General features: G+C 42.2%; 2 protein-coding genes across 2 annotated transcripts in view; one reads left to right on the top strand and one right to left on the bottom strand.

Moving 5' to 3' along the window:
• Positions 1-25173, bottom strand: part of LOC123931367 (putative protein ZNF720) — an 867309-nt gene that overhangs the window by 52528 nt on the left and 789608 nt on the right. The window lies entirely within an intron of this gene.
• The window catches only part of LOC123930600 (putative protein ZNF720), a 46808-nt gene that overhangs the window by 18931 nt on the left and 2704 nt on the right, over positions 1-25173 (top strand). The gene's annotated exons all lie outside the window — the stretch shown is intronic.

Genomic DNA, 25173 nt, shown 5'->3' with positions numbered 1-25173 from the left:
TCTACCATACACCACATCAAAGATTTCATATTGGAGAGTAACTATGCAAATATAGAGAATGTGACTTACCTCTCTCTCCCTGGATCACACAACTTAACGTCATCGTTATCATAGGAAGAAAACTGGAAAATGTGAAAAAAGTGGTCAAACCTTTAACTGGAATTCAATCTGTACTCAATGTCAAAAAATGCAAACCCTAGAAACATAATGAATGTGGAAAGGACTTCTTTTCATTATATACTTAAGCAAATACCAGAGAGGACATTAAAGTAAGTAGATGAAATATACCAGTGTTTAGAAAACTATTTAATTGATCATCAGATGTCAATTACATTTGAGAGTTAGCAAGTAGAAAGCCGTGCATCAGTCACTCCATTCAGACAGTACTCTGTATCAAAACAGTTATTCCAAGGAAAAAGACAAAGTTAAAGGAAATAGATGTTGTTAAATGCAAGAGATTTAATGGGTGGACTTTTACATAGGTATAGTTAATTTCAAGATGCTTTTTCATTACATTGAACCTATTTGAGATTTTTGACTAATAATAATGTACCTAATTCTCAAACCACTTCAGAAAATTTATTTATTCTGACTGTGTTTGTGTGTGAAACCATGTGGCTGATTGTAGGACTATCAAAGATATTCAATGCCCTTCTGCATTAGATGGGACTCACGCACCCCTAATTTTCCATGGGAGATGAAGGACAGGATAATATGCAACAAATGAAGAAAATCTCAATGGAGATGCTGTTTATGGTTATACTATTGATGTAAGTTACCATGAGATAGGTGTTCAGATCATGATTGTTATCCATTTATTAAAACTAAAGAACTTCCTCGAACTAGAAATACAAGGTTTTACTAATTGTTCTTTACAGAAAAAGAGGTGGCAGTCCAGTTCAGTGTGAACATATCTTTGTAATAGTGATCTTTAGAGAGTAGGAGTTGATGTGGTTGAAATGCAGAAATCCTCACAGATAACAAAAAGAGCATAGCTCACTCTTCCCTACAATGCCATATCATTGGACACACACATTTGTTAATGATTCTCAGGCCTGAAATATATGGTAACCACTACTCCACATCATGATACCAGCATTTGAGTGCTTTTTAATGCTTGCATCTTGTATTTTGAACAGGGATAATAGAGTGGATTTGAAATGCATAACATAGTCTGTGTACTTAATATATTTTAATTAATAAAACATAACGGTTTTTACCATCTAAATATGGGTGTGTAATGAATGATGTGTTATCCCACCACCAATGTGATACTATCTCACTCTATTGAAGGTTGTAGAGAACTGATGGTACCTATCCCCTACTTGGTAATGGAGTGGAATAATATTCCTAGGAATCCATTCTCTCAGTTCCTTAAGTTAAAATCATGTGTGATTCCCCCCTCCAGTTTACCTATTGTATCATTTTCTCCTCTTTATGAATACTGTGTTATTATTGTTGATATGTTACAGATTATATGGAGGTATGGATGACCTTGTCGTTCACATACTCCATGATACGGCTATTTGTCATCTCCTGTGTGTAACCAGTGGTTTTTCCGGAGCCTTGAACTGACACCTACCCTTCTCACTAGTGTGTTCCCTAGACAACACGCTGCAGAATCACAAGGCAATGTAACTTCTGATATGACGACAAGCCACCCTTGTGAGCAGCCATCTCCTTTCTCCCAAGGCTTCCGCCTCCCATGTCCCTTAGTGAAGATTTCTGCAGAGCTTACCTAAAGCTGTTTTAGTTTCAATGGCCTAGTCTGGACTCACTGCTCAGACTCTAAAGCATTGAATCATGGCCCCTAGTAAAGGTATGTTACACCCAGCTGTTGTTTTGATGTGTCTATGAAGCACATATGCGCATATGACCTTGATGTGTGTGTAATAGATATGCCAGAAGTAGAAGAGACCTATTCTAAATGGAGTGATATTGTAGCTCAGGTAAGAGATATAAAATATTATAACATGATGAATTAGCATGTGCAGAACAGTGGTCTACGGTGAACAACAGACTCAGCATTAGAAGAATAATTTCTCCTTATTTTATTTCCTAGTTATTTCTAAATCTCCAGTTGTATTTTTCCTCATTTTTGTTTCTAGTTCCATGGGCACCACAACCATTCTTTTTTGCCTGAATTGTGGCAAGGGTGTTCTCACTAAACAATTGATATCAGAGAGACGGACAGGCAAAGGGCATTGATTCAGATATTTAGGCCTGGATGTGGGATGTGAATCTCAGTCAAATTCGATAAAGGCAACATCCTTAGAGAGAAAGGGAAGACCTATTAAAAGAAAATGTGAAAAACTCTGTTGTGGGGAAGGAACTGGATGTGGCTCGCTTTAGTCATTCCAAAGCGCAGGCTTGGTGGTGTCATCTGGTGAATACATGTAATGGGGAACGTGAATTGGCAAATATGTTAGTTTTAAAGATTTTGTTTATTTATTTGACAGCAGAGATCATAAGTAGGCAGAGAGGCAGGCAGAGAGAGAGGAGGAAGCAGGCTCCCTGCTGAGCAGAGAGCCTGATGCGAGGCTCAATCCCAGGACCCCAGGATCATGACCTGAGCTGAAGGCAGAGGCTTTAACCCACTGAGCCACCCAGGTGTCCAACTATGTTCATTTTAAAGGAGTAGGGAAGTCTTTGTCTTCATGATTTAACTGAATTCCTGTTTGTAACTGAGGACCAGATGCTCTTGGATGACAGTGATGACTGTGATGGCCCAGGTGTAGATCATTGGCACCCGATGGGATGGGTTTTGGATGATGCAATCATTTATGCTGGGGTCCAGCCTTGGCAGGTCCAGGTGTCCCAAAGGAGGGGCAGTGTTGGCGAAAGAAATGGGAGAGCCACACAGCTAGTTCTGGTCAGTAGTCAGGCATATCCATTTTATTTTATTTTAGAGCTTCTTATATAGGCAGTTTAATTGGGGTAGGGGGTTACATTTGTGCAAAGGACATCAAAGGGCTCAAGCACTCATCAGATAATTTCTCTTTGTTCAGCACAAGTTTTTCTAGTGTAAGCTATAGGAGGTACAGACTGGCAGCAGGGATGGGGGACAGGGTCTTGCCTCTTGAGTAGTCATGTCCCTCAGAAAGCCATTGGAGGTAGCAGAAATAGGTGATTTTTGGTTTGCAGTCTGAAGGAAAACAGGATATAGGTTAAAGGAAAATGAGAAGCTTTAGAGATGAACTAGATAGTAAGGAACTGCAGGAAACAGGATATAGGTTAATGGAAAATGAGAAACTTTAGAGATGAGGTAGGTAGTAAGGAACTGCAGGAAAACAGGATATAGATTAATGGAAAATGAGAAAATTTAGGGATGAACTAGGTAGTAAGGAACTGCAGGAAAACTGGATATAGGTTAATGGAAAATGGGAAGCTATCTGAAGAAACTAAGTATATAGGAGAGAAGTAGGAACAAGAAAGCATTACTTTTGCTGGAGGCAGGGTGAATTTCAGTGGCTTGGCTTGTGAAAGCCTTGGACAAACCTCAACATAGGGAGGAAAGTGTCTATTGTGGAACACATTTAAAGTTCTCCAGTGTCTTGGGTACAGAATAATTTACCTCCTTGTAGTTGCTCTGGCCCACAAGCTTGAGAGATGTTTGTGGCAGATTAGCAAGGGGCTCTTTGAGAGAGATAGGAGGATCAGAGGAAAAGGCAAGAGACTATCAGACCATGCTTATCTGCAGGGCTATCCAGCCCTCAGCAGAATTAGGCCTGCATCAGTTCAGACCTTAACCTAGTGGGGCAATGGCTTTGACTAGGTCTAATGGCTCCCAATACATTTCGGTATAGCTTTAAAATGTCACAAACGTGGGGAGGAAGAAGCAGGATTAGTAAGGTATGTGTTGTGGGTGCACCCAAGCCCTCGTTTTCCATGTTTATTGATAAGGAGACCCTATGTTCTGAAGTGGCTGACCAGTCCAGCAGGGGAATCTCATTCCCAGCCCCAGGGCCATTCCAGGCTTTCCCCTAGCCCTACCAGCCATAGCTGCAAGAGTGGCACAGATACGGAAGTAAAAATGTATAAATACCCCCTTTGTTTGTGCTTGCGGTTCAGACCTTGTGAGAGTACTCTCTTCTGAACCCAATGGTGTGAAATCAACCTCTGCTCCTCCAAGGTCTCTGGGTGCCACTTGGTCCTTTGACCATGATCCAGTCCACAGTCCATAACAATATAACCGCTGTCAAGGTTAGATCCAATGCAGATGGGGGGACCTTTCAGGGAAGAAGCTGCACTGCTGTGTGGGGCCTTCCTCTCTAGTCCCATGAATAGTATGGGCTCAGATTCTTGCTCTGTCCATGGTGCTGATTTGCTGGTGCAGCCATTCAGTAGTGAGAGGCAATGAGCATTTCTGCTTCAAACAGTCCAACACAATTGGTCATTGACTACTGAATGAATAAAGATTTGATAAGTATGTACAATGGAATATTAGCATAAAAAGGAATGAAATCTTGCCACTTGCAACAACGTGGATGGAGCTAGGGAGTATTATGCTAAGTGATATCAGTCAGAGAAAGACAAATGCCATATGATTTCACTCATAGGTAGAATTCAACAAATGAAAAAGTGTGCAATGAGAAAGAAAAAAAAAGAAAGGGAGATGCCAAGAAAGAAATCATCTCTTACCTATAGAGAGCAAGCTGATGGAAGCCAGCGTCCGGGTGGGTAAGCAGATGAGTTAAAATGGTTACAGAGATTAAGGAGTACAGTTGTGACAAGCACCAGTTTTTATATGGAATTGTACAGTCACTATTGTACTCCTGGAATGAATATTACCTTATATGTTAACTAACTGAAATATAAACAAGAGCCTTAGAAATGTTTTGTTTTTACAGACTTAAACTTTTTGTCTTAGATTGATTGACTCCTAGACATTGCAGAAAAAATACCTTTGGAAACAAATTGAAACATTTATCTTTCCTCTCTTCAGATTCCTCCCAAGTTCAGAAACTCTTCTACTTTTATGCCAAAATATGTATCTGCATAATTTCAATAAGAATCTGTCTGCTTATGACAAGAAACATAAACAAACACTGGCTATGGGGCACCTGTTGGCTCAGTGCATTACCAGGCATCTACCTTGACCTCTGGTCGTCATCCCAGCATCCTGGATGGAGCCCAGCATCAGGCTCCCTGCTCTGGGGAAGTTGCTTCTCACTTTTCCTCTGTCCCTTCCCTTGCTCATTCTTATAGTTTCTCTTTCAAAGAAATATAAAAAAATAAAAAGTATCGGGGCACCTGGGTGGCTCAGTGGGTTAAAGCCTCTGCCTTCGGCTTGGGTCATGGTCCCAGGGTCCTGGGATTGATCCCCACATTGGGCTCTCTGCCTGGCAGGGAGTCTGCTTCCCTTCATCCCTCTCTGCCTACTTGTGATCTCTGTCTGTCAAATAAATAAATAAAATCTTTAAAAAATTTTTTTAACAAAAAGTATTTAACAAACACTGGTTTGTTGTACAACTCCAGTTGTACAACTGGAGTGTTGTAGCTGTGAATGAGCTGCATAGACTCAGACATGATGAGACAGCTAAAAGGGACTAGGATTCACTTTATGCAACCAATGAAGCCCCTTTGGAAATATCACCCTGACACCTTGCTTAGAGAGTGCCCAGCAGCCTTCTATTAAGAAGATCACTCTGTAACAGGTGCAGGAACCTAGGAATATTTGGGGGACCTCAAGATGAGAGGAACTCACCCAAATCTATAGGACTCCTGGGCAATGTCTTTTGGGAAGTATTTGGCTTGGCTTCTGGCCTGAGGGCACTATTGAAATTTCAGTCTAGAGATTCATTATGAAATGGCCAGCAAAGCTGGCTTTAAAGAGGCTGTATAATAGGGCACCTGGGTGACTGAGTAGGTTAAGCTGCTGCCTTCAGCTCAGGTCATGATCTCAGGGTCCTGGGATCGAGTCCTGCATCAGGCTCTGTGCTTGGCAAGGAGCCCGCTTCCCTCTCTCTCTCTGCCTGCCTCTCTGCCTACTTGTGGTCTCTCTCTGTCAAATAAATAAACAAAATCTAAAGAAAAAAAAAGAGGCTATAAGTCAAACCTCTATTCTTGGTGTGCTTATTTAAATAACCAGGCCAAGTTTTCTTTCTTGAGCTAGACTTACTTTACAGTAAAGTTAGTGTTAATTTGGGTGTGTTTGGTAACAATGAGGTGATTACAGAGAAAAATATGTTTTAATAACACATGTATGTAGATTAAAAATTTTAATTGTATTCATAATAAAATGTACTGAATCCAGATTTCTTCTAGGATCATCTAGTACCTGGCTTCCAATCCCTAAATTAACATTTTGATTCTTCTCCCATGTTTCACACTTGGAATCATTTGAGAACAAAAACTACCTTTTTCCACCAAAGGTCTGCAAACTTAATGTAAATGACCTGATGTAATAAAATCATCCTAATAGATCCCGTATAAACAGTCTTAGGGCTGTGGCTCCATGAACCACTGAAAACAAGAGCAGATGCCTTTGAACTTCAAACCAGGAAGATCTTTCAGGTGGTCGCTACCTGTACTCTTTCTCAAGATACTTCAGGTCTGACATCTGACCAGATGTCTGGTCAACTGCTACCCTTAGAAGACAGAAACTGGCTTAACATTTTCTCTAATCATGAACCACCATCCTCCTTTTGTTTTCATGTAATTGCCCCATTTAATTACATTGCCTACACCACATGGTGTTAGTAGGCTTCTTCAAGTCCCAAAGGACTGCACCTTGGGATACCTTTTAAGCCACTAGAAACCATGTGGGCTGTAAAATTTAAGAAAGGTACTGCATGCATGATTTCAGTAGGATCTATCAGTTAGATCTTTTCTGGAGGAAACTGGGAAAATAGACATAAGTACCCTGGTCCATCCCAGGCCTTCAAGGCTCTAAATCAGGACATGAACCTAAAGGCCTCTTGCAGAATGTGTTTGGACATGAGCAGATCAGTAAACTCCCTACTGACCTACTGGATGGTAATTATCTAAATAGGCCTCCTCCAAACAAACCCAGGTTATGGGAGGAAAGAGGCCATCATGGACAAAGGGGCTTCTGACTCTCTCTCTCACTGTTCCTGCTCCTAATAGATGTGCGGGCTCTCCCTCACTCATTGCCCATTTTAATGGCTCTGACTGGAGCCAGCTGTGGTTGGTCTCCCTCAGGAAGGGACATTAAGGGGCTTGCCCAAGCAGCTGCTGAAACGCCCTTTGTTTTGAGGAAATTCCCTGTCATCTCTGGCCTGTCATGGACTGCCCAATTCCCCTTGTTGGTGGAAAAGCATAGTGCTCAAATCTCTGGCCAAGTGGATGACACCCTCTGTCTGCTTTCTGGGAGCACTTCCCCTCCCCCTCCTCCCATTTCTGCACAGCTTGAGTGGGGCCTGAATTACTGGCTTCTCTACTGGCCTGCCTGCCTCCAGCACCATTGGCTTCTCCTCTTCCTACTACTCATTGTGAGGAGCAAAGAAGACCACCCTGTAGACTTAACCACTGCCCAGTTCAGGTTTCCCCACCAGTCTTTCAGGTAAAAATTGGCAATGGGGAGGTACTTTTTTGGTTTAATTAAGATAGACATGTCTTTAAGGTTATTGGCATTAAATGTGAAACTTTTATCCTATTGAGGTTTGCTGAAGGTCAAATAAGCTCATGCTACCTCTTTTGGGATTTGATAGCAAAAAGATGACTTGAAATGATGGTTAGCCTTGTCTGTCTCAAAGTTCTCATGGGACATTGTTAAGAAAGCTTCAAAGTCTTCGGTAACGTGAAACGTTTGACTTGGATGATAAGTGGGATTGAATTCATTGGATATCTAGTTTTATTTCAAATGAGATAAAATACTAAAGCATTGTTTACTGAATATAGGTCTGTGCTTTTTAAGTCTTATTGCAAAGGAACTAAGGATATTTGATTGTGTGGGTACACATGATTTGTGCTTAACTGATTCGTAAATTTGCCATCCAAAGATTTCTGGGATAACAGTTCACAGTTGATTACTACTTAGTCTTTACTGGAGACTAAGATTTCGAAGAGTGCAAAATGCTGCTAAATGTTGAACCATCCTTGTAATCCAGGGATGAATCCCACCTAGTCATGGTGGAGAATCTTTTTTTTTTTTTTAAAGATTTTATTTATTTATTTGACAGAGAGATGACAAGTAGGCAGAGAGGCAGGCAGAGAGAGAGGAGAATGCAGGCTCCCTGTTATGCAGGGAGCCCAATGCAGGGCTTGATCCCAGGACCCTGAGATCATGACCTGAGCCGAAGGCAGAGGCTTAACCCACTGAGCCACCCAGGCGCCCCTGGAGAATCTTTTTAATGTGCTGCTGGATCCTGTTTGCTAGGATCTTGTTGAGAATCGTAGCATCCATATTCATCAGTGATATTCGTCTGAAATCCCCCTTTTTGGTAGGGTCTTTGCCTGGTTCAGGGATCAGGGTAATGCTGGCTTTATAAAAAGAGTCTGGAAGTTTTCCTTCTGCTTCAATTTTTTGAAACAGCTTCAGGAGAATTGGCGTTATTTCTTCTTTGAAAGTTTGGTAGAATTTCCCAGGGAATCCGTCAGGTCCTGGGCTCTTGTTTTTTTTGGGAGGTTTTTGATCACTGCTTCAATCTCGTTACTAGATATCAGTCTATTCAGGTTGTCAATTTCTTCCTGGTTCAATTTGGGGAGTTTATAGTTTTCCAGGAATGCATCCATTTCATCTAGGTTGCTTAGCTTATTGGCATATAACTTTTGGTAATAATTTCTGATGATTGTTTCTATTTCCTTGGTGTTAGTTGTGATCTCTCCCTTTTCATTTCATTTTAATTTAATTTTTTTTAATTTTAATTTTAATTTAAATTTTAAATTTAAATTTAATTTTATTTTAATTTATTAAATTATTAAATTTATTTATTTATGAAATTTAATTTTATTTTATTAAATATTAAATATTATTAAATTTATTTATAGACTTAAAATTATTATTTTAATTTAATTTAATTTTAATTTTAATTTAAATTAAATTTTAATTAATAAATAATTTTATTAATTTGGGCTTTCTCTCTTTTCTTTTGGATTAGTGTGGCCAATGGTTTATCGATCGTATTGATTCTTTCAAAAAACCAGCTTCTAGTTTCATTGATACTTTCTACTGTATCTCTGGTTTCTACCTCATTGTTCTCTGCTCTAATCTTGATTATTTCCCTTCTTGCATGTGGAGTTGGTTTGATTTGTTGTTGATTCTCCAGTTCTTTAAGGTGTAGGGACAGCTGGTGTATTCTGGATTTTCCAATTTTTTTGAGGGAGGCTTGGATGGCTATGTATTTATCCCTTAGAACCGCCTTTGCTGTATCCTATAGGTTTTGGGCCAAAGTGTCTTCATTCTCATTAGTTTCCATGAATTGTTTAAGTTCTTCTTTGATCTCCTGGTTGATCCAAGCATTCTTAATCAAGGTGGTCTTTAGCTTCCAGGTGTTTGTGTTCCTTCTGAACTTTTCCTTGTGATTGAGCTCATTTCAAAGCACTGTGATCTGAGAATATGCAGGAAATAATGTCAGTCTTTTGGTATCGGTTGAGTCCTGCTTCGTGACCCAGTATGTGGTCTATTCTGGAGAAGGTTCCATGTGCACTTGAGAAGGATGAGTATTCTGTTGTTTTAGGGTGGAATGTTCTGTATATGTCTATGAGGTCCATCTGGTCCAATGTTTCATTCAATGCTCATATTTCTTTATTGATTTTCTGCTTCGAAGATCTGTCTATTACTGAGTGAGGCATATTAAGATCTCCTACTGTTAATGTATTCATATCAATATGACTCTTTATCTTGATTAATAGTTTTCTTATGTAATTGGCTGCTCCCATATTGGGGGCATAGATATTTACAATTGTTAGATCATCTTGGTGGATAGTCCGTTTAATAATTATGTAGTGTCCTTCTGTATCTCTGACTACAGTCTTTAGTTTAAAATCTAATTTATCTGATATGAGAATCAATACCCCGGCCTTCTTTAAAGGCCCATTGGCATGAAAGATGCTTCTCCATCCCTTCACTTTCAGTCTGGGTGTATCCTTAGGTTGAAAATGGGTCCCTTGTAGACAACATATGGATGGGTCCTGTCGTTTTATCCAATCTGCAACCCTGTGTCATTTTATGGGCGCATTTAGGCCATTCACATTGAGAGTGATTATTGATAGATACGTTTTTATTGACATCGTGTTACCTTTGAAGTCTTTCTGTCTGTAGATTGTCTCTATATTTCTGTTCAATGATATTCTTAGGATTTTTTCTCTTTTATAGGACCCCGTTTAATATTTCCTGCAGTGTCGGCTTGGTGGTTGCATAGTCTTTTAAGCCTTGCCGGTCTTGGAAACTCTATCTCTCCATCCATATTGAATGTCAGTCTTGCTGGATAAAGTATTCTTGGATGCATGTTCTTCTCATTTAGTACTCTGAATATATTTTCCCACCCCTTCCTGGCTTGCCAGGTCTCTATGGACATGTCTGACGTTATTCTAATGGGCTTTCCTCTGTGTGTAAGGAGCCTCTTTGTCCTAGCTGCTTTTAAGAGGGTCTGTCTAGAATTGTAATTCTTCATTTTAACTATCAGGTGTTGCGAGGACTTTTGAGAATCTAAAATCTTGGGGGGAAACCACTCTGCCTCTAGTACATGAACGTTGTTTCCATTCATGAGATTGGGAAAATTTTCATAGACAACTTATTCCACTATATCTTCTACATTTCTTTCTATTTCCTCTCCTTCAGGGATTCCAATAATTCTGACGTTGAAACGTTTCATGGCATCATTTATTTCCCTGATTCTGTTTTCGTGGCTTCTGAGCTGTTTGTTCCAGGCTTCCTCCTGATCTTTTCTCTCTGTTTGTCCTCCAGATCATTAATTCTATCTTCTGTCTCTTTTTGACAATTTAGAGAATTTAGAGAACATTCGAAAATCAATCAATGTGATAGAACAAATCAATAAGAGAAGAGAGAAGAACCACATGGTCCTCTCAATTAATGCAGAAAAAGCTTTTGACAAAATCCAGCATCCGTTCCTGATTAAAATGCTTCAAAGTATAGGGATAGAGTGAACATTCCTGAACTTCATAAAATCTATCTATGAAAGACCCACAACAAATATCATCCTCAATGGGAAAAAGCTTGCAGCCTTCCCGTTGAGATCAGGAACACGACAAGGATGCCCACTCTCACCACTCTTGTTCAACATAGTATTAGAAGTCCTAGCAATGGCAATCAGACAACAAAGAGAAATAAAAGGTATCCAAATTGGCAATGAAGAAGTCAAACTCTCTTCGCAGATGACATGATTCTTTATATGGAAAACCCCAAAGACTCCACCCCCAAACTACTAGAACTCATACAGCAATTCAGTAATGTGGCAGGATACAAAATCAATGTACAGAAATCAGTGGCTTTCTTATACACTAACAATGAAAATACAGAAAGGGAAATTAGAGAATCGATTCCATTTACTATAGCACCAAGAACCATAAGATACTTGGGAATATACCTAAATAAAGAGGTAAAGGATCTGTACTCGAGGAACAACAGAACACTCATGAAAGAAACTGAAGAAGACACAAAAAGATGGAAGACCATTCCATGCTCTTGGATCAGAAGAATAAACATTGTTAAAATGTCTATACTGCCTAAAGCAATCTATACTTTTAATGCCATTCCGATCAAAATTCCACCAGTATTTTTCAAAGAGCTGGAGCAAATAATCCTAAAATTTGTATGGATTCAGAAGAGACCCTGAATTGCTAAGGAAGTGTTGAAAAACAAAAACAAAACTGGAGGCATCACGTTACCTGATTTCAAGCTTTACTACAAAGCTGTGATCACCAAGACAGCGTGGTACTGGCATAAAAACAGACACATAGACCAGTGGAACAGAGTGGAGAGCCCAGATACAGACCCTCAACTCTATGGTCAAGTAATCTTCGACAAAACAGGAAAAAAAATACAATGGAAAAAAGACAGTCTCTTCAATAAATGGTGCTGGGAAAACTGGACAGCGATATGTAGAAGAATGAAACTCGACCATTCTCTTACACCGTACACAAAGATAAACTCGAAATATAAAAGACCTCAACATGAGACAGGAATCCATCAGAATACTAGAGGAGAACATAGGCAGTAACCTCTTCGATATCAGCCACAGCAACATCTTTCAAGATATGTCTCCAAAGGCCAAGGAAACAAAAGCGAAAATGAACTTTTGGGACTTCATCAGGATCAAAAACTTCTGCACAGCAAAGGAAACAGTCAACAAAACCAAGAGGCAACCCACGGAATGGGAGAAGATATTTGCAAATGACAGTACAGACAAAAGGTTGATATCCAGGATCTATAAAGAACTCCTCAAACTCAACACACACAAAACAGATAATCATATCAAAAAATGGGCAGAAGATATGAACAGACACTTCTCCAACGAAGACATACAAATGGCTCTCAGACACATGAAAAAATGTTCATTATCACTAGCCATCAGGGAGATTCAAATTAAAACTACATTGAGATACCACCTAACACCAGTTAGGATGGCCAAAATTAGCAAGACAGGAAACAACGTGTATTGGAGAGGATGTGGAGAAAGGGGAACCCTCTTACACTGTTGGTAGGAATGCAAGTTAGTGCAGTCACTTTGGAGAACAGTGTGGAGATTCCTCAAGAAATTAAAAATAGAGATTCCCTATGACCCCGCAATTGCACTGCTGGGTATTTACCCCAAAGATACAGATGTAATGAAAAGAAGAGCCATCTGTACTCCAATGTTTATTGCAGCAATGGCCACGGTCGCTAAACTGTGGAAAGAACCAAGATGCCCTTCAACAGATGAATGGATAAGGAAGATGTGGTACATATACACAATGGAGTATTATGCCTCCATCAGAAAGGATAAATACCCAACTTTTGTAGCAACATGGACGGGACTGAAGAGATTATGCTGAGCAAAATAAGTCAAGCAGAGAGAGTCAAGTATCATATGGTTTCACTTATTTGTGGAGCATAACAAAGAACACGGAGGACAGGGGAGATGAAGAGGAGAGGGAGTTGAGGGAAACTGGAAGGGGAGATGAACCATGAGAGACTACGGACTCTGAAAAATAATCAGAGGGTTTTGAAGGGGCGGGAGGTTGGGAGGTTGAGGAACCAGGTGGTGGGTAATAGGGAGGGCACATATTGCATGGAGCACTGGGTGTGGTGCATAAACAATGAATACTATTACGCTGAAAATAAATAAATTAATTTTTTAAAATGCTGCTAAATGTAATTAACAGTCATAGAAATAAGAAAAGCAACTCTGTGTGTATAAGGAAGATCAAGGAATGGGAATACATTTTTGTCAACGGTAAAAGAAAGTAGTTTTGTCCTAAATGAGACTGCTTCTTTGGAGAAAACTGGCCTGGGAAAAATCTGAATGCAAAGGAAAATTGTAGGAGGTTTTGAAGGTAAATCTTTGGAAAGGAGTTTTAGGTGTGGTCAGGATAGACTAAGAGTGAAATGAATGGGTTTTAAAGTACATTGGTGTAGGACTGAGAGTCTCCTTTATTTCTGTAAAAGACAAAATTTTCTTGAATTTTTGATCTGCTCTTGAACGAGAAAATATGAACAGTTGTTTTTCTCTTTCCCTGCCTGGAAAAACCAGTTTCTCTGTTTTGCCTTTATCTGAAAGGATGACTAATCCTCTCTAGGCCTGTGGTTGAAAACATTCTGAGGTTTTAACAAACTTCCCCAAGACATAAATCATAAACAAAGTCTTGCTGACTAACTAGGCTTGTTTGCTAGTTGTATTACCTCTGGTATAAGGTCACCATCACTTGATATTCTGATTATTGATACTCTGATACAGAAATAACAAAATTTCCTTGTGATTTGCATCATAATGAACTCTTATCAGATCATTAATGTGTCCATTTCTGAGTTCTTGTCATTTCTAATTGCTGTTATTCTCTTGCACCATAAGTTTCATCTGCAAAGAGGTTCATATAAGGGACTTTTAGGGAAAATACAGGTATTCACTATCTATAAGGTTAAAACTGAAATGGGTAAGAATTTCCAGAACTAACTAAAAAACTGCATTCAACAAAAATAAGAATTAGTAACATGGGACTACATGAACTAAAAAGGTGATTATAGTTTTGTGCCTCTTGACACATGGCTGGTTCTCTAATATCTGCTCTTCCAGATTAAGAAAACTTTCTCTTAAGATATTTGTGACTTAAAAGAATGGAATGTGATAAAGGATTGATCTTTGAACAAACTGAAGCACTTAACTTTTCTTTCCACCAGAAACTTCTGAAATTCAAAAGGTCTCAGTAAGCATTCTTTCTTCCATGGCAATCACAGTCATTTACATAAGTTCGATAGAATCTGTTCTCCTAAGGGGACACCATTGGAGACACTAGTTATTTTACCAAGGCTTTGACTGGAGTGTCCTATTTGAGAGAGTCACATAGACTCAGGACTATAAATGGTTTTAAAGAACTAAGTTTGACTTTATGAAACCTGGAGCACTAAAGCCCCTTGCTTTCAGATTTCCCAGCAGCCTTCCCCAATGGGGAAAGAATGTCACTTCCTGACAGGTGCAGGAACCTCAGGATATATTGGGGACCTTGTGAAGAGGGATCTGCCCACATCTACAGGGCCTGCAGGCATGTCTGATGGCAAGTACTTGACTTGGCTTCTGGTCTGGAGAGGCTACTAAGAGTTCACCCTAGAGATTCCTTCTAAGAAGTTCCAGCAAAGCAGAATTCGAAAAGATCTGTATGATCAGTCATTATTCTTGCTGAGCTTATGTAGGCCAAGTTTCTGAAAATTGGACTGGTTTTGAAAACAAGTTCATCTTGATTTGCCTATCTCTGGGAATAAGGGTGATGTTCAAGAGAAATTACGTTTCAGTAACACATCTTTGCAGATGTTAAATCCTAGTTCTGATTATCTCTGAATGTTGTTTGCCTAAGCTAAACAATCTGAGGTAAATGTCAGAGAGATTGCCACACTAGTTTGTGTATAGACAGCCTCCTTGCTTGTTGTTCTGTGGGGATAATAACTCCATGAGCATATGATGATTTGAACAGCTGAAAAATGGGATAGATTCTCCAAGAATTGCATTTCTGAGCTAGGACTTGGACCAACTCTGTGAGGCTCAGAAGGACAAAATCACTCCTTAAGAACTGGAGTGTACCCGACTCCATGGGATTAACTAGGACTTGTGGAGATAATGCATAACCCACTTTCTCTATTATTCAATTGGATGATGCACTTGGGAACACCCTTACCTCTTGAGACAAGTTGTCTCCCACTTGTTAATGTATTCCATGTAATTAGGATATTCTTTTTTTTTTAAGTTTTTATTTATTTATTTGAGAGGAGAGAGGTCAGTGGGAGAAGCAGATTCCCTGCCAAGCGGGGAGCCAGATGTGGGACTCGATCCTGGGATCATGACCTGAGCCTAAGGCAGGATCATGACCTGAGCCTAAGGCAATTGCTTATCCAACTGAGACACCCAGATGCCCTAATTAGGATATTCTTAAGGCTAGACCTCAAAGAGGGATTTTGATGCCCTGTTCCTTAGTAATATCTGTCTTAGGAGCTGTTTCTATTTAACGATAAGGTTCAATGACATAGAGTTCAGAGCTGAAGGACAAGAAAGAATTCTTGAGACATCTTTGGTGCAAAATCGTGGTTTATTAAAGCACAGGGGCAGGACCCATGGGCAGAAAGTGCTGCTGTCCTGGGGTTGTGAGGAGTGGTCCATTATATGCTTGCACGTTGGGGGGATAGTTAGGGATGGCATAAGTCTCTAAGGAATTTTGGAAGCAAGATTTCCAGGACCTTGATGGGCTAGCAATTGTTGGGGAAAAGGTTATTTATTACCAGTAATAAAACCCTTTTGTGAGACCCTTTAGATGTGTCTCTGTGGGCCATATGCTTGGGAATGATTGTCAATACTATCTTGGAGGGTTTAGAGATAAAGTTTCCAAAGGAATTGTTAAAGTAGACTTCCAGGATCCTGGTTGGGGGGAGGGGTCAATCAGGCTAGGATTGTTAGCAAAGCCTTAAGGTGGGGCTAGTTGAGTCCCTAGAGGAATGTCACTCTGCCTGTTTTAAGGGCTTGTCAGTAGATAAGGAAATTTAATAATTTTTCTTCTGCCTCTGTTTCCCACATCATATTGATGTAACACTATAAGTAGAGGCTTTAGTCAACCATAAACATCCCTCCTGGTAAAAGGAGTCTCAAAACTCCCAATGGGACAGTGCCTGACTGGAATGACTTCACAGCAGGTTCAGAGTGTCTTAGAGACCAAAAGCCACCAATAGATGATGGGAGGCCAATTTATTGAATACTGGGCTATGCTTATAGATAAGCCTGAAATGTACTTAAAACCTATCAAGCTTTAGGGGCGCCTGGGTGGCTTAGTGGGTTAAGCCTCTGCCTTTGGCTCAGGTCATGATCCCAGGGTCCTGGGATCAAGCCCCGCATCAGGCTCTCTGCTCCGCAGGGAGCCTGCTTCCTCCTCTCCCCCTGCCTGCCTCTCTGCCTACTTGTGATTTCTCTCTGTCAAATAAATAAAATATTAAAAAAAAACAAAACAAAACAAAAAAAAAACCCTATCAAGCTTTAAACTTAGCTACTCTAATGCCTGACACTGACCATCATACTTCTACAGAGCATAACTGTCTAGAGATTACTGGTCTTGTTTTTCTAGTCAATGAGATTTAGGAAATTCCCCTCTCAGAATTTGAGACAGCAGTTAGTTTACTTGTGGCAATGGTTTCATGGAAAAGGGAGCAAGAAAACTGGGTGTGCTGTAGTACTCACTTGTGCTTTGTAATTGGCCAAACCTTAAAAATTAATATTTATACTGACTCCAAATACGCTTTCCTAGTCCTGCATGCTCATGGAGCAATTTGGAAGAAGAAGGGATTATGATCAAGCCATAAATCCCCAATCAAATATGGGCTTAACTTCATTTACATTTCCTTCCTCCTCAGCCTCCTTCAGTTTTATGGAGGGGAGGGCGACCTTAGGGCTTGAGGAGCTGAGTTACTTGTAGGTGGAAATTGGGCTATTGATAAGATAGCTTCTTTGTTGTAAATCACTAGGACATTTGTAGACAGAGGGAGACTCCTGTCTTGCAGGACTGTCATCTCTACCAGTTAACTATTTGTTTTTCTTTTAGTGCAGCCAGGGGTGCCTGAGGGATGTCACATGTGTCACCTGGGGGGGGGAGGTGTAAGGTGCCAGCTTTTGCTGTGTCCTCAGCCAGCCTTCTGCTCCTTCATCCAAAGGAGGCCCCAAATTAGGTGACTGTCTGCTAGGGGACCCAGTGGCTGTGTGGCTCTAATTTGTGTCCATGGCTTCCCTCAGGCTGGAGGGGCCACTGTGCCCTGGGTTTTGCCTGGATGCACAGATGCATTATTAACACCATGACCAACCAGCCAACCTTCTACATGTATTTTTATTCTTGTTTCCTTAATTTATTCATTTGTTTGACAGAGAGCACACTGTTACGCCCGAGATTTCACATCGGAGAGACCACCAAGGTGCCAACATCTATGTAATCACATGAGGGTTTATTCAACAAGCTTAAGCTTGGGCCCAAGCATACCCAACACAGTGGAATAGGGACTTGGATCCCAACCAGATTACAGTCAGAGTTTTTAAAGACAGAGTAGGTGTGGACTCGGTGGTGGGTGAGGACAAAGGGGATTATGGATGATGTTAGTCTCTAAGGAATTTTGGAAGCAAGGTCTCCAGGACCTTGAGGGGCTAGCTATTGTTGGGAGAAAGGTTATTTATTACCAGTAATAAAAATCTTCTTGTGAGACCCTTTAGATGTATAGCAGTGGGTCATATGCTTGGGAATGATTGCGGACACTATCTTGGAGGTTTAGAGATAAAGTTTCATATTTCTCCTGTCAAGTGTCCTTGTTAGTGAGATTTAGGTTTAGAAGAAATTTAACTTTATTTCCATCTCCTTTCACCTCAGCCTCCTTCAGTTTTATGGTGGGGAGGGCGACCTTAGGGCTTGGGGAACTGAGTTATTTGCCTCTGGAAATTGAGCTATTGATAAGGTAGCTTCTTTGTTGTAAATCTCTAGGACATTTGTAAACCAAAGGAGACTCCTGTCTTGCAGGATTGTCATCTCTGCAAGTTAACCATTTGTTTTTCTTTTAGGGCAGCCAGGGATGCCTGGGGAATGTCGCACATATTACCCAGGGGAGCAGGTGGAAAGGGAGTGCAAGGTGCCAACTTTTGCTTTGTCAAGATGGCTGAACTTATGTCAGGGCCAGACTCGAGGTGGGTACAGCCTTGTTTTTCTTGGCCTCCACACGCACAAGCAGGGGGAGTGAGAGAGGGGGCTCTCTCTGACATGGGGCTCCATCTCAGGACCCTGAGATCATGACTCAAGCTGAAGGCAGATGCTTAACAATCTGTTAAGCCACCCAGGTGTCCCTAACCTTACAAAGTTAAAATGGGTGAACACATTCTGTGTCTCGTTGGTAGGACACCTATTTTTTTTTTTCCTCTTTGGGACTGGAGGTGGTTGTTAGACACAGGAAAGCTCTTAAGTACATGATCAAAGCCCTACATGACTCTCAGAATAGCTTTTCTCTCCTAAATACTAAAGTAATACGAATACATGAAGCAGTTTTACAGACTAGAAAGGCGTTAGATGTTGTAACAGCTGTACAAGGTAGAACATGTGCTATCCCAAAAACAAAATGCTGTGCACACAGTCCAGAAGACCACAAAAGTGTTTCTGGGTTTCTAACAGACATGGACACTCAGATCAGGTAACAATCCCTCTCCTTCCTTCAATGCCTAGTGAAACTCCTGAAGTCCAGGAGACTTTGTCAACTATCAGAGGACCCTTATTTAGGGTTCTTTTTATGTTGTTGTTTTGTCCCAAGTCTCCCTGCTTGGTGCTGAGATGCCTTACCTGCCATGACTTCAAGCCCACGGATGATCCTTTCCACCCAGGATGTCCACACATGCAGTGTCCCTTGGATTCAGCTGCTTCTGCTTCATAAGTCATGTCTGTATAAGCCCCAACTGACCAATGTTGACCCATAGGTAGGGACATCACTGTGTATCTATTCAGCAGGTAGAAGTTACAAAAGATGAGAACCTGCACTCTGAGCATCCTTCAAGATTTAAGGGTAGAAACTGTTTGGTGAGGGGGATGATATGAGAAATAAAGGTGAAGAAAGATTATTATATTTCCTCACAATTACAGCCCACTGACAAGTCCTTGATACAGGCAGGGTTGCCCTCCCTCCAGGGATCCAACTGCCTCCCAGCTTAACATGTTGCCAAGGGTAATAGGCAATCTTAGCCCAACCCCCAGAATCCCGTAAATCTCCTTTAACATATAAAACCTGCTTTGGAAACTTCCTTTTTCTCTACGCCACAAAATACATGTTTGCCATCATCCTCCAAACTTATGACCCACTGATTACATCTGAAGGGTCTCATGCCTGAGATTTTACTAAACAGTAATAAATGACCTTTCCAAAACTAGCTAGCTCCCTCAAGGTGTTGCAAACCTTGTTTCCAAAACACCTGGGAGGCTTATGCTATCCCTACCCTCCTGAGAACATGAAACTGTATAATAGGCCACTTCTCATGACCCCAGGGCAACTCTTTCTGCCCACAGGTCCTGTCCTCCAGCTTTAATAAAAGCCCATTTTTACACCAAAGACCTCTCAAGAAATCTTTCTTGGCCTTCAGTTTTGGAACCCTAATGCCTTTTCTGCATCATCTATTGGGAAGAGAGATGACGCCAGACATTAACTTTTAAGATCATGAAGAGTTGCCCCAAAGGATTGGCAAACCATTGTTGGACATGCATTTCCTATTTCCTGCGAATGTATGTCCACTGTCTGAAATTCTAAATCCTCCCTCTTCCTCCTGTCACAGTGGCACGGAAGCTCCTGTCACCTGTCTTTGAGCCTCATGTCCTTCAGTTTCCCATAATGAAGATTTTTTTTTTAGTCTCCTTAAACTGTCTTAAATCTTTTTAATTATTAACAGGCCAAAATGAGAATGGAGCAAGAAAACCAAGTTTTCCTCTCCTAAATTCACTTCTGCTGTATGACCCGTCCTCCATGCTTCAGACCCCAAATCTAATGCGAACACGGAGCTGGGGAACAAGAGGAACAGCAGCTTCATCGCTTTGCCAGCAAAGGAGGCCTCAGCAGGTTGGGCCGGCAAACCTGCAGCGCACCGGGAGGAAGGGGCTGGTGTTTGTAAGGAAATAGAGAATCTCACCAGTTTCCACAAGAATTGTGTGTGTGCTGCCCGCCCTGTTCACCGTGTTGTCAGGGTGGACCCAGGTTCCTGAAACAAAGAAGGGCTGGGGGAAGGAGAGGGGAGGTATGGAGGGGAGAGGCAAAGTGTCATTTAGTTTGAAATCGAGTCTCTCTGAAGCATTAAAGCAGCCATTTTCATTTCTGTTCAGCTTGATGCTTTGAAGTGGTTTCCATTTCAGTCACCAGGACAACTGTAGGAAGACCACTTCATATGTTCCAGTGAGAAACTATTCGGTATTTTCTAGAATGGGTAAAATAATGAAAAAGGCTAAAACACCATATTTCGTGGAGAACGTTGAGGAATCTGAATTCTCCTATGTTGCTGATGGTATTGTAAGGGCCTATTCAGCCAGAGCAGCCCCACCCTGGTTGAACTGCCATTTTGTTATAAAACTTAAATTGACCCTCCCTCCCCCAAACTTACTTAAAAACAAGTCCTGAAAACCAGTCCCAGGTAACAAAGTCCAAATACTGGGGTAGGTCAGGCCAGGTGGAGACATCCGATCAGTGGGGGGATGCATACTGTCTCCCTAGCTACCTAGGAGTATGGGCCCTGCCTTTGGGCACCCTTTGGCACCAATTCTGACCAAGGTGATAGGCTGGTTCAAATTTCTACTAGGGTAAATTGTAATTCGATTGGTCACCTAGCATGACTGTGCAGTTTTCTCTATGTGTTACAATTTCATTGGCCACCTGTGCCTGGCCAGGCCCAACCACATGGCCTTTCCTCTATAAAAGCTAGTTTGTGAAACAGAGAGAGGTCACCCTCTCTTTAAGAGGTGTCCCGGACCAGTCTGTTTGACAGTCGGTTTGATTCTTGATGCTTGGCTTTGCTTGACCTTCGCTTTGTATCAGTCTCGCTCCTTTAATCACAGACCCATTATTGGGGGACTCAACATTGGGGACCCAAGAGTATGGTAAAAGTACATCCAGGTTGGAATACTGTTTTGGAGTTACATATGAAAATAAACATTTACCTAATGAAGGGGAGCATTTTGTCCCCCTAAAATACATCTCTGGCCTAAGGATTATATTAGGCTGATATTTTAAACAGATGTGTCTTTTTTCTTTTCTTTTTTTTTTTTTAAGATTTTATTTATTTATTTGACAGACAGAGATCACAAGTAGGCAGAAGCAGGCAGAGAGAAAGAGGATGAAGCAGGCACCCTACTGAGGAGAGAGCCCGATGCGGGGCTCGATCCCAGGACCCTGAGATCATGAGATCATGACCTGAGCTGAAGGCAGAGGCTTTAGCCCACTGAGCCACCCAGGCACCCCATAGGCTGGTATTTTAAAGAAAGGGTAAAAGAAAAGCTCTGAAACCCAGAAGGTTTCCCTTTGTGAGAGACTTTGCATTGATAATGGTAAACTTCATTTTAAGGGTATCTCCCCTGTGTAGTGGAAAGAGGGAGAAGGTGTCAGTCTCCAGAAACTCTGATCAGTGGAGAAGATGTGGATCTAAATGTGGTCACAACCACAGCCTTGGTTTCCCTTCTTTGCAGGCTCTCCTCGCTGGATGCTCCCCAATAGCATCACCTGTGCAGGTTCAAGAAGGATCTTATCTGCTGCCCCTGCCCCTCTGATTCTATCCATCGATTTGGTGGAAACAACATTGTTGTGTTACTAAGGGTGGCAGGAGATTCTCAGTGATGCCAGAAGTCAGCACAAGGGCTTCTGGTGGTTTTATGGGAGTGGAGAGCAGAGTTTGGCTCACGGAGATGTAAGGTGGTCTCTGCTGTGTGAGTCTGGGAGGGTCAGGTCCATGCAGTGCACGGTCCCTATGCTGAAGCTGATTTTGTGGGCATTTGGTGAGAGGGGAGCCCCCTGAAAGCTGAGAAGGAAAATTCAAAGATTAGTCTATCAGTAGGAGCTTATTTGAATAGCTCCTGACACAATGGAGTAGGAATTTGGGCCTTTTCAGTGTTTCAGTGTCCTGCCTTCAGGGAAGCAGTTTTGGTAAGAGAAATCTGTGCTATCAGGAGACTGACCCATCCAGCAGGGAATCCCAGTTCCCGCCCCAGGCCCATTCCGGGTTTTCCTCTCTTACCTGCCACAGGCCATGACCACAAGAATGGCACAGATGAGGAAGCAAAAGTGTATAAACTCCCCTCTTTGTTTGTGCCTCAGGCTCAGACCTTGGGAGAACGGTCACCCTCCTCTGAGCCCACTGGTGTTAAGTAAACTCCGATCCCCAAGGTCTCCCAGGGCCGCTCAGATCCTTGGCCAGGATCCAGCCCCATCCCAGAACAGTTTCCAGATGCACAGGCTCTGTTGGTGGCCTGAAGGGCGTTTTCTCCCGATGCTGCTGTGATTTCTCTGCAGATATCTTGTGAGAAAGAAATCTAGAGGAGGAGGTGAAAGAAAAAATGGCCAGTTCTCAGGTAAGCCTGGTGTCCCAGAAGAGGTCATGTCCTGTTTTCCTCCTGAAATTCCTCGCTTTTAGAAATTGCAAATGTTGGTTCCTGTAGTTCTGATGTTTCTCCCTTCTGTTTTCACCTGATTTGAAGATCTTTCCAGAAATGATACTCAAGGCCAGGTCTATAGAACCCTTCTCCTCTGTATCCCAGAGCCTTCTCTCCCATGTCTCCAGCCTGCCTTACAATAGGACAGCAGCAGCCGTCACTGGGAGTTAAAGTCCTGCAAGCATTGAAAATAGTTTCTGAGTGACAGACACACAAAGGGAAGCCTTGAGTCTGTGATTCTGCTGCTGCTGAGGTCTGGTCCAGGGCTGTCAGCGAGGGAAAACCTTTCTCCTTTAGGTCCCATATGCTTGCTTTTCTCAGTGCTTTGTGGCCCAGGCCTCAGAAAAATCAAGAAATGAACTCGATGGATTGGGGTCCAGAATAAATCCAAATGTTCTCTGAGAGAAAAATGTGGGAAGGGGGGTTCTTTAGACTTACTCTTTAGAATTTGAAGTAGGTGATAATTCCCCCAAGTGCCAGGCATCGAGAATCAAACCCACCAGTTGGGGCCGCCTCTGACAGAGAGAGCGACCCCTCCCAGCCTCACAGACTAACTTTTATAGAGGAAAGGCCATGTGGTTGAGCCTGGCCACATACAGGTGACCAATGAGATTGCAACACACAGAGAAAGCTGCACAGTCATGCTAGGTCACACAGGAGTGACCAATTGAACTACAATTCACCCCATAGTAGCTACTTGAACTAGTCTATCACCTTGGTCAGAATTGGTGCCCAAAAAGGCCCCAAAAGGCAGGGCCCACACTCCTTGGTATCTAGGGAGACAGTATGCATGCCCCACTGATTGGATGTCTCCACCTGACGGGACTCATCCCTGCATTCCAGCTCTGTTATCTCCACTTGACATGACCCGCCCTTGTATTTGGGTTCTGTTATCAGGGACTGGTCACCATAGTTTACTGGTTTCCAGGACTTGCTTTTAAGTAAATTCCCAGGCAGGGGGGTGGGGGGGGGCAGGGTCAGTTTAAGTTTTACTGCAACAAAATCACTATTTAGCTCAGTCAGTTAAGCCTCAACACTGTTGATTCCCACTTGGGCCATGATCTCAGGGTCCTAGGATGAGCTCTTCCTTTGGCTGCAGGCTCAGCTGGGAATTGGCTTGAGGTTCTGTCCCTCTCCCTCTACCTGGCCCTTGCACTAAAGTGTAAATGAATCTGTAATTAAGATTATACTGCCTCATAGGGGACGTGGAGACTCTGTTGTCTAAATGTGGTGTCTCTGCCATTCAGGTGCGTGCCCCGAACCCAGGTCCATGATTGGGGGGAGGAAGTCACGTGGGACTGGACAGTTCACCTGAAGCAGACCCATGCTCTTCACAGTTCATGGAATATCCTGTGGGAGAGCCAGAAGCAGGAGCCAGAGGAGAGAGGCTGTGTGCAAGGAGCAATGGATGTGGTGGGGGCTCTTTTTAGTGCGGGAAGGTGAGGAGTTTGGGGGCTCAGGGAAGTTTCCCTCTTCTGGGCACTGTCCCTGGTTGTCAGTAGTCCACCAGTTAGTTTGGGCCTGTGGCTCCTTTGAGGTGAGTCCCCGATAGTCCTGTCTGGGTTCAGTCGGGGTCACTGGGGGCCGTTCTCCATGCCTTTGCTCAAGCCCGCTTGCCTTAAAGCAGCCACTACAAAAACTTTAGGTGATTGAACTGTATATATATCCTCTGTTTTCATGAGATTCGTATTCTGAATTCCTGTTTTCAGACCACAAAAAAAATACCAGTGATGGTGTGTCCTTGGGTGTGCCTTGGCACGGAGATCACTTTTCCGTATCTCTTCCCCCAAATACATGTTGGCCATCATCCTCCATGCATGCCCCCCACTGATACAGATCTGCAGGGTCTTCTGCCCAAGGTTTCACTCAACAGTAGTAAGTGATCTCTTCACACCAGCCAGGCCCTCAAGGTCCTGGGAACCTTACCTTCAGCTTCCTCGGTGATGGCTGTGCTCCTAAGCCACTCACCATTTTAGTGCAGACTGAATTACTGCTCACATCCTGGTGCAGCACCTCTGACCCATGAGGTCTGTGCCTGTGCATCATCAGGAAGATGATGATCAGGAAGCTTTTACACCAAAGACATCTAAGTAATTATTTCTTCATCATCCACTCCCATGCCCCAAGATTTCACATCAGAAACATGTCAAGAATTCCTTCTTGACCATTGGCTCCACTCCTGCATGCCAACAGTTTGCAGTGGATAAAGAGGGTTGTGACCTCTGTGTGGTTGATAGAGTTGACCTCTGGGAGTGAAAGGAGTGAAAATTCTCATCCAGCAGCCCTCTGCCCCATAGGTTTTTCCTTTACTCCACACCCATGTCAGGGAGAAGGAAAGGTAAGGTCTGGTTTTATGTGGTGACACTAACTTCCTCTTCCACC

Source organism: Meles meles, chromosome 19 (genome assembly GCF_922984935.1).
Source record: "Meles meles chromosome 19, mMelMel3.1 paternal haplotype, whole genome shotgun sequence".
Classification (NCBI taxonomy): Eukaryota; Metazoa; Chordata; class Mammalia; order Carnivora; family Mustelidae; genus Meles; species Meles meles.
Note: the sequence above shows the minus strand (reverse complement) of the source record. Positions and strands in the feature narration are given on the sequence as shown.